Source organism: Candoia aspera, chromosome 1, assembly GCF_035149785.1.
Source record: "Candoia aspera isolate rCanAsp1 chromosome 1, rCanAsp1.hap2, whole genome shotgun sequence".
Taxonomy (NCBI): Eukaryota; Metazoa; Chordata; class Lepidosauria; order Squamata; family Boidae; genus Candoia; species Candoia aspera.
The window spans coordinates 325,741,531-325,749,905 of NC_086153.1; positions in this window are offsets into that span (position 1 = coordinate 325,741,531).

The window sequence follows — 8,375 nt, forward strand, 5'->3', positions numbered from 1 at the left end:
TCAATTTAGGAACATTGATTATACTATCTTCCTGTTGTAGATGCTGGCCATTCTTGCCAGACTTTATGGAAACATCCAAGGAAAGGCACCTTCTTGAGTAACCTGTAACTTCATGGCCATGTCATCAACTACTATCATTCACCCAGAGATAAGATTGGCCCCCACCTTGATACTTTTCTGGAAGACCCTGAAGATGTGGTTCTGTCAATGGGCCTGGGGATCCTGGGTTGATATAGAGCTGATCAAGTGGCTGATCTGATTGTGTTTGTGGCTGCTGTGGGGGGTGGGGGGTTGATGGATTTTTGTATTTTGTATTTTACTTCTGTAAGCCACTTGGAATCACAGTGTGAGAGTTGGGCAGCCATATAAATCTGTTAAATAAATAAATAAATACTTGTGTGCTCATTGACAACAATATAGTTATATAAGTGCTCAAGAAAGTAATTTCAGTTGCAAGATGAGATTTACTATTAACGTATTTAAGTCAGGCCGTAAGTTTATTACTGACAGCTAATATAAGGCTGGTGAGAGGAATGACATGTATTGTATCATCCTCAAATGAAGAGGAAAGGGAAGGGGTATCCAGTGGCATGGGTGATGCGGTAGTCTCAATTGAATATATAATAGTATGCAATTAATGTATTTGGGGGTCTTGGGTCAGGCAGTTAAGTGGCATCAGTTTTGACTCCCTGGTAATTTTATAATACTGTTCAGTACCTCTGAGCAGAGATGTGTCTAATTTTATGGCATTATTAAGCTTCTGTTGGGGCACAGCATTCATTCACTATGCAAAAGAGAATCAGCTTAATAAATTCACCTGAGGTCCTTCCCTTCCTTTCTTGTTGCCAACCACTGACAGACAAACATGACCTGAATTCTAAGTATGAAAAATATAACAACAGCATCTTCCATAGCACTTCACAGGGAAACATAAAGACAAAAAGACAGGTTCCTGCCTTGAGGAACATGCAGTCTGAACAGGCTACAGTATGTCATACCTTGGACCTTGATCCCTCACTATGAAATTCAGGTTCTGAATGAAGGCTAGAGAACATGAGAGCTCAAGCTACCAAAAAGAGGGTCTCCCAGGAACTGACCCCACAGAGGTGTCTAGAGTGACTCTGTTGATCAGGGTTGGGTAATCTTCTAGTGACCACAGGCTACATTTAAGTTTTTATGGGAAGATTACAGTGAATAGAAGAATGACACCTACAAGATGAGGCAATGTGCAAAGTGAGTAAGGCCACACCAGATTTTCATTCTGCTCCAGGTTTGGTAGGATTTGGGAAAATCTTTCTTTGCTTTTTAAATGTGCTAAGCCTATTCTATGGCTCACAGAAATATTTTACTGTATTTTCCACCTAAAAATAAATTCTTTTGGCAATTATGCTTCCAAATTTGGCAACACAGGTAATGGTGGCATTGCAATTCCCCAGAAAAGAATTTAGAAATAGTGTGCAGCCTCAGGTAGCTCACCCCTGTAGAAGACAGTGTAACCTTCATCTCTGGCTCTGGAAAAAGACAGTTTGCTTCTTCTTCAGACTCAGATCACTTATTTCTCAAATGATTTGTACTCATAGAGGGTCTTCACCCTCTATGAGACCACACCCAGTATCACTGGAGACATTTCAATTTATGCTGGAGAACAGTAACAGAGTTCACCACTTTAGCAATAATGGTAGCTTCCTTCATTGTTTACTACAAGACTACATAAAGCTTACAAGCAGGTCTAGGAGCCAGCCTGAACACCCTGATTCTTATCTGTCTGATTTTCCTTGATCTTCCTTCCTTCTACTGTGCTGTTTTTTTGTTTTTTTTTAAAAAAAAGACCTCATGGAAAGTTACAACAAAAAATTAGCAGTTACAATTAAAACATAAATTAAAACATTTTGTAAAACATTCAGGATAAAATAAGGAATTTATAACAAAGAAATAATGAAAAACAGCAATATAAAGTTAAAAATCATAGCAGCATTATTATTAAAGCCCTTGGAGAATACAAATGCCTTTGGTGCTGAAAAAATAATAAAGATGGTGCCAGAGATTATCACACTGGGGAGGGCATCCCCAAGTTGGGGGGCACCCATCTGAAAAGGCCTTGGTAGCTACTTGCAGTGCCTCAGCTTGGGATGTTACTTAGAGCAGACTTTCTGTAGATGATTTGAATGTTTGGGTAGGAACATACAGGAAGAGGTGTTCCTTCAGATACTCTGGTCCCAAGATATGAAGGGCTTTGTCAGTTAAAGGCCGCATCTTAAACTGGGATCAGAAGTGAATTGTAAGCCCCTGAAGACCATAAAATATGGGCATGATATGTTCCTATAACCCAGTACTCTTGCCACATCATGTTATACTAATTCAGGTTTCCAAACCAGCTTCAAGGTCAACCCCACATATAGTACACTGCAGTAATCGAAACAAGAAGTTATTAGGGCATGGATTATTATTATTCAAGGCTATCCAAGTAGAGCTGCTGGTGGCTCACCAGTCTAAACTGGTAAATATATTTCATATCACAAAGGTCCCTTATGCTTTTAATGTCAAACATGGATGCAGAATCACCTCCAGGTTACAAACATGATGCTTATGGGGAGTATGTAAGAAACAGCTCAACTCCATCCAGACCAGGTCAAATCCCATTGCTCTGGGCAGATACCATCCACTAGGAGCATCTCTGTCTTATTGCAACTGACTTCACTTTTTTTGGCTCTTAGTCAGTCCGTTACTGCAACCAGGCACTGATTCAAGCAATTTCACCTCATCTGGCTCTGATGAAAAGGAGGGATAGAACTGGATGTCACTGGCATACTGATAACATTTATTAAACATCTCTAGATGATCTCACCCAGTGACTTCATACATATGTTAAAACAGCATGAGACATAAAATGGAAACACACCTTGCACTTGAGCAGAAGTCTCTCATCACCAGTCTCTGGACACAGCCATTCAAGTATGAATGGAATCATTTTAAAGCTGTTCCATCTGCACTCAGTATGCTAAAGGATACTACAGTCATCTTATATTTTGCCTCAGTATTTATATGGCTTCCAGTCAGGCAAATCTAGTTCAATTTATTTAGCTCTTTGAAGTGAAGCAGCAAATGGTACCTCCCCATTACTCATCCCAGTCAAAATGCATAGTTGCTACAATCTGGCATACTATTTGGGAAGAAAAGTAAGTACATCTGATAAGACCCTTTTCCCTTCCCTGGAAGTATAAGAAACACAAAGACAACAAATTACATAATGAACAATTGGTTGCTTTTTCAATTTCAATCCAATATCTGCTCCCTGAGCCAACCACCTCTATCCATTTAATGGTAGGGCTGGATCAGAAACTAGAAGGAAAAAAAAAAGAAATATAATAAAATACGTAATCCATTTACATCTCCAGTTTCTCCACTCTGTATACTCATTGGGCATCATTGTTTCCATGTAAGTTTGGCAGGATTTGGTCACAGATAATTCAGATCAATTAAGACAATTAGAAGTGTTATGGTGAGGGCTTAAATATGATTAGACATGAATTTTAGATAGGAAAATGATTTGAATTATGCAAATGGAAGAGTTGGTTATATGCCTTACTCACTGAACTTTTAATATGATTTAACATTTTTATTTAATAATCTATAAATTATATATTAATCCCAAAGATTTAAGGTTGATATACACAACAATTAAAAATTCAATAAACACAGCATGAAACCTAAACATTGATATAGTCAAACTGAGAGGTGCAAAAGCTATTTTGACACACACAAACACACACACACACACACACACATTCTCTCTCTATATATACAGTACACACACACACACACATACACGTACACACACAAACACACAGAGACAGAGAGAGGAACAGATTTAAGCAAAGCCAACAATGCAATGTTTTCAAAAATCTTTTTTTTTTGATAGGGGACAGATAATAAAACAGGAACCCACTCAAATGAAGAAAAATAAATGTTCTATGCTTGAATAAATTCTAAATATTTTTAAATTTAACCTTCTGCATATAGAAACTACCAGCGGGGACATGGTTAAAATAGGAAATGTTCCCAGAATTCTGATCTCTACCCCAATTATAACTGAAAACTGTGTGAAAATCCCCTTTTCCACAAAAATATTTTTGTGGCAAATCAGGTCCAACTTGTTTAACTTTCCTATTATGAATGTCAAACCAGCTGAAGACAGGAGAGAGATGCATTAATTATATTTAACATTTAACACAACTATTTATCAGATTTCTAGGAGTCTGGAAGAAATGTAACTACAGTTGTAGAGAGACTGCTTTGGCAAATTAACAATAATTAAGTCTCTGATATTTCTCACCCATTTGGAGAAATCCTTTTTTTTTTAATATGCAGCCTTGGTTTGCTTTAATTTCATCTACTTCTTTTACCCAATTTCTTTTTTGGCAGAACAAAGGAGAAACAAATGATAAAGCAGGAGATGATTAATAGCTTGCATTTTTAAATATTTTGTTTGAACTCCATATGTGTAAAGTAAATGAGGAATATGCTTGCTCATTTTCACAGAGCAGCTAATTATTGGGAGAATGAGTGAGATGAAAAAAGGCTCCCCCCAATAAATCTACTTCACCCCAAAGTTAAAATTACTAACTTTTGTTTTGCTCTTAATGTTGATGCATTTGGCTGAGAAAACAATTTGTTGTCCATAAGAGATTTGGATCTAAACCTTGGGGAAAGACTGCATCAGGGATTAGAAATTTCATGTTTTTGGTTGTTTCTGTCCAGTTGGTATGATCTGGCACAGTGGCTGGGCTTTGAGTCCCCTGAATTAAATAATGTCACCTGTCAGGGCTTTGGATGTGTTTTCTCTGTCATGCCTTCTATTGCCTTTTTGAATAGTATTCCCTCAGAGATTTATACAGCTCCCACCCTGATAAAGCTCTGTAAAGCTTTGAAAACCTGGCTATTCTTCTTGGCCTCTGCGTAGGGGAGTGGGTGAAGCCCTGTAAGATTTTGTCTGATATGATTTTGCTCTGTTTTGTATGGTTTTTCTGGTGAGAAGCTGAACACATCTCAAGGACATCATGTCTGTTTCTGAGGTGAATATGAGGGAATTGATTTTAGTTTGGTTGCTTCTATCAACCATTCTGGGCAAGCTTCTCAGAAGTTCTATGCTGTCCTTGATCTAAAAAAAATGTTTATGCAACCGTCTTTCCATAGTTGGAGAGATTTCATTGTAGTTCAGAGTTTTACTGAATGTTTTTATTATTTTATCAGCTTTTTCACTGTATAATACTTTATGAAGTTATTGTGTATGAAATGTCGTTAAGTCTTTTTAGTCCTTTTGTTCATTTCTTTAAATGGGCTGATGAATGTTACATTATAATGGATCTGCCATTATACAATACAGCTGCCTGCTAATCTATGTGAAAGGCCACCTCAGTCACAGTCACTACTCTGGGCATCTTACAAAATGTAAAATATTAGAATAATAATAACAATAATAAATAATAAGCAAGGCATACGTTGGGAAAACAACAAAACCAGCTACAGAATCATAGAAGACATATATCAAAGAGCAGGATCAGAACCCTCCCTGACCCAGGCATGCCTTCAAGGTTTTACAAAAACACAACTGGGGCAAGATTAGGGTCATATGGACTTTTGGGGCAATGCTGTTTTATAGGGCAGGCAAAGCCATAAAGATGTTTGAGCAGAAGCTCCAAATTGATGTATCTCAATAATGTGCTTTATACAGTATACATCAAGAAGTTTGGATAGCGCTTTGGACTGTCATTTCATGAGAAGAGAACCATCAAAGAAGCAGAGAAGCTTGGGTCTACAATTCAGAAATGGAACCAGCTAGCAGAAAAGATGTTAAACAAGAAAGTGGGGATAATGATGTCACAGAAACAACATTCATGAGAACTCATTGTTCAGCAGGAGGTCAAAGGGGAAAAGCAGAAAATAGAGAAATTCAGTGAATTAGACATTGGGTTAATGAAGAGAACAATATAACTGGGACGATTCTCACTTCACATTTGAAATGGCCCCAAATCTCAGAATTGCTTCCAAGGTTCCCTCTCAAATTCTGTGTCAAAATCTCTTCCCTGTTTATGATTCCTAGGCCACTGAAAGGGACAAAGGTGAACAGAGTGTACTGTATATGGTTGAAAGATTTTTATATAGATGCCTAATAACATTGAAACAATAATGCAGAATTTTAAAAAGGGCGAGGCATTACTAATAATAGAAAAGAAACAGACATAAACATAGAAAGTAAGCACACATTAAATAGGCCACACACTGGCCCCCAAACACAAGATTTTGTATAGAGTGGTGCATACAGGCTAGAACCAGGAGACTGAGAGTTCTAGTCCCGCCTGAGGCATGAAAGCGGCTGGGTGATCTTGGGCCAGTCCCTCTCTCTCTCAGCCCAACCCACCTCACAGGGTTGTTGTTGTGGGAAAAATAGAAGGAGGAAGGAGTAATAGGTATGTTCGCCACCTTGAGTTATTTGTAACAATAATAAAGGCGGGATAGAAAATAAACAAACAAATAAATAAATAATACCTATCTTGTGACTAGCAATTGTCATATTCATATGCTTTGACAGGGTTAAAAGACTGCCCTCTTTAATTCCAGAAACCTTTTTATTTTCATAAACTCCTCTTTTTTTAAGGACAAAAAGAGAGAAAGTTATGATTTTTTGGTATTTGCATTGACTGCTGTCTGGTCATTTACAGTAGATCATGCTGGCTGGGGAATTCTGGGGGTTGAAGTCCATACATCGTCAAGCTGCCAAGGCTGAGAAACACTGCAGTAGATGCTGAGCATGACTATATCTTGTTCAGAAATGACTGTCTTTGGAGGCTAAATTCTGGTGGCTAGTATGCATGTTTTGTTATCAACTAGTCACTGAAATTTGTCCTCAGAAGTTCCTCCTCTGACAAAACTTCTGAAGAATTTTCAGGGAAGCCTATTAAGCCCCAATGAGTGCAACAGGATTTCTCGGGGACTTCTGCATATCTGTAAGAGATGGTAGCTATTACAGTTTTGAGAAAAGTAGGCTTGTCAGGTGAAATGGCTGCTTCTTGTGTTTCTTTTTAATTGTCAACCCCCCCCCCCATTTCCAGTGGCAACAGTAATGAAGTAGGCACATCTGTGCATATTGCTTGAGTGTAGCTTGCAGCAATTTTATCCATTGTGGGTTGATTGTCTTATTTGGTGACTGTCATCATAATTGGCAATGAGTTCATAAATTAAAGTTGCAACACCTCGCCAAATGGGGTGATCTTCAGGACAAAACAAAAGGAGCTATTTTTATGAATCTTGACTCAAAATGTTTTACTGTTACCTTTCTTATTCTGACACTCTCACCCTCTTCCCCTTTGCTTAGGAAGAGCCCCAAGACATAATTAGCATAAAACACAAACATTATTCTCTGCAGTCTCCAGCAGTGGAATTATTTATCAGCTAATAGCATACCTCTTTGTTCAACTGCATGCAAATGCCTTTTCATTTTGGAGGTGGAAAATAAATGCTTGAAATTTATTTAAATTCCCTTAAAAATAGCGATGATAACACTTTGGATACTCATTTTATCTACTCAGGGGTTGTCCTTTACTCCAAAATCTTTGATTCTGAAATAAAGATAGCCAGGTGTCCTTGAAGAAGGTATCCTCTGGGAGGACATCTAAATGTGGAACATTTGGTTATTGAATGATCTGTAGGAAATACGTACAGAGCAGTAGTTTGAATTTCTTGTGCAGATGAGGGTATCCATCCAGAAAACTATATGTTTATCTGATGCTAAACCAATGCTGCCATTGGAGTCAATCAAAGAGATGTTGGAGGATGTAGTACAATAACAGAATTTGACTTCCAAGGGATTTTGGCATATATGTTAAATGCTGTTTCTCTCCCTCACTTCTTGAAAGACAGAAAGGAAGTTAGGAAGAGCATGTTAAACTTTGAATAAGATTTTTGGAGGCCATGATGATGGGTCTTCGTGACCTTTCTAGCTGCTTGCTCTTTTATTATGATGGGGGCAAGGGGCAGGAGGAAACAATGAAAGATGTCCTAACAGTCAGGAATCACGCTGAGATGAGGAATAGGTCTCTAGTGTTTATTACTGCTACATAAGACAGAAAATCCTAACAAACTGAAGAAGTGTGGGAAAAACCCAGACAGATAAACCCCAAAGTCAAGGTGAGTCTGATCTGTGACTCTTTGAGTGGCTGCTTAACTCCTCAGTACTACGCATGCGTTTTCCCCCCTGGATAGGGGCCCCCTCCTGCTCACCATCAGTGCTCATGACATCACCCTCCCCTCCAGATTCACATTCCATTTCAGCCCCCTCCCTCCCTTCCAGAGGTCTGGTAAGAGGCCATCTCTGCTTC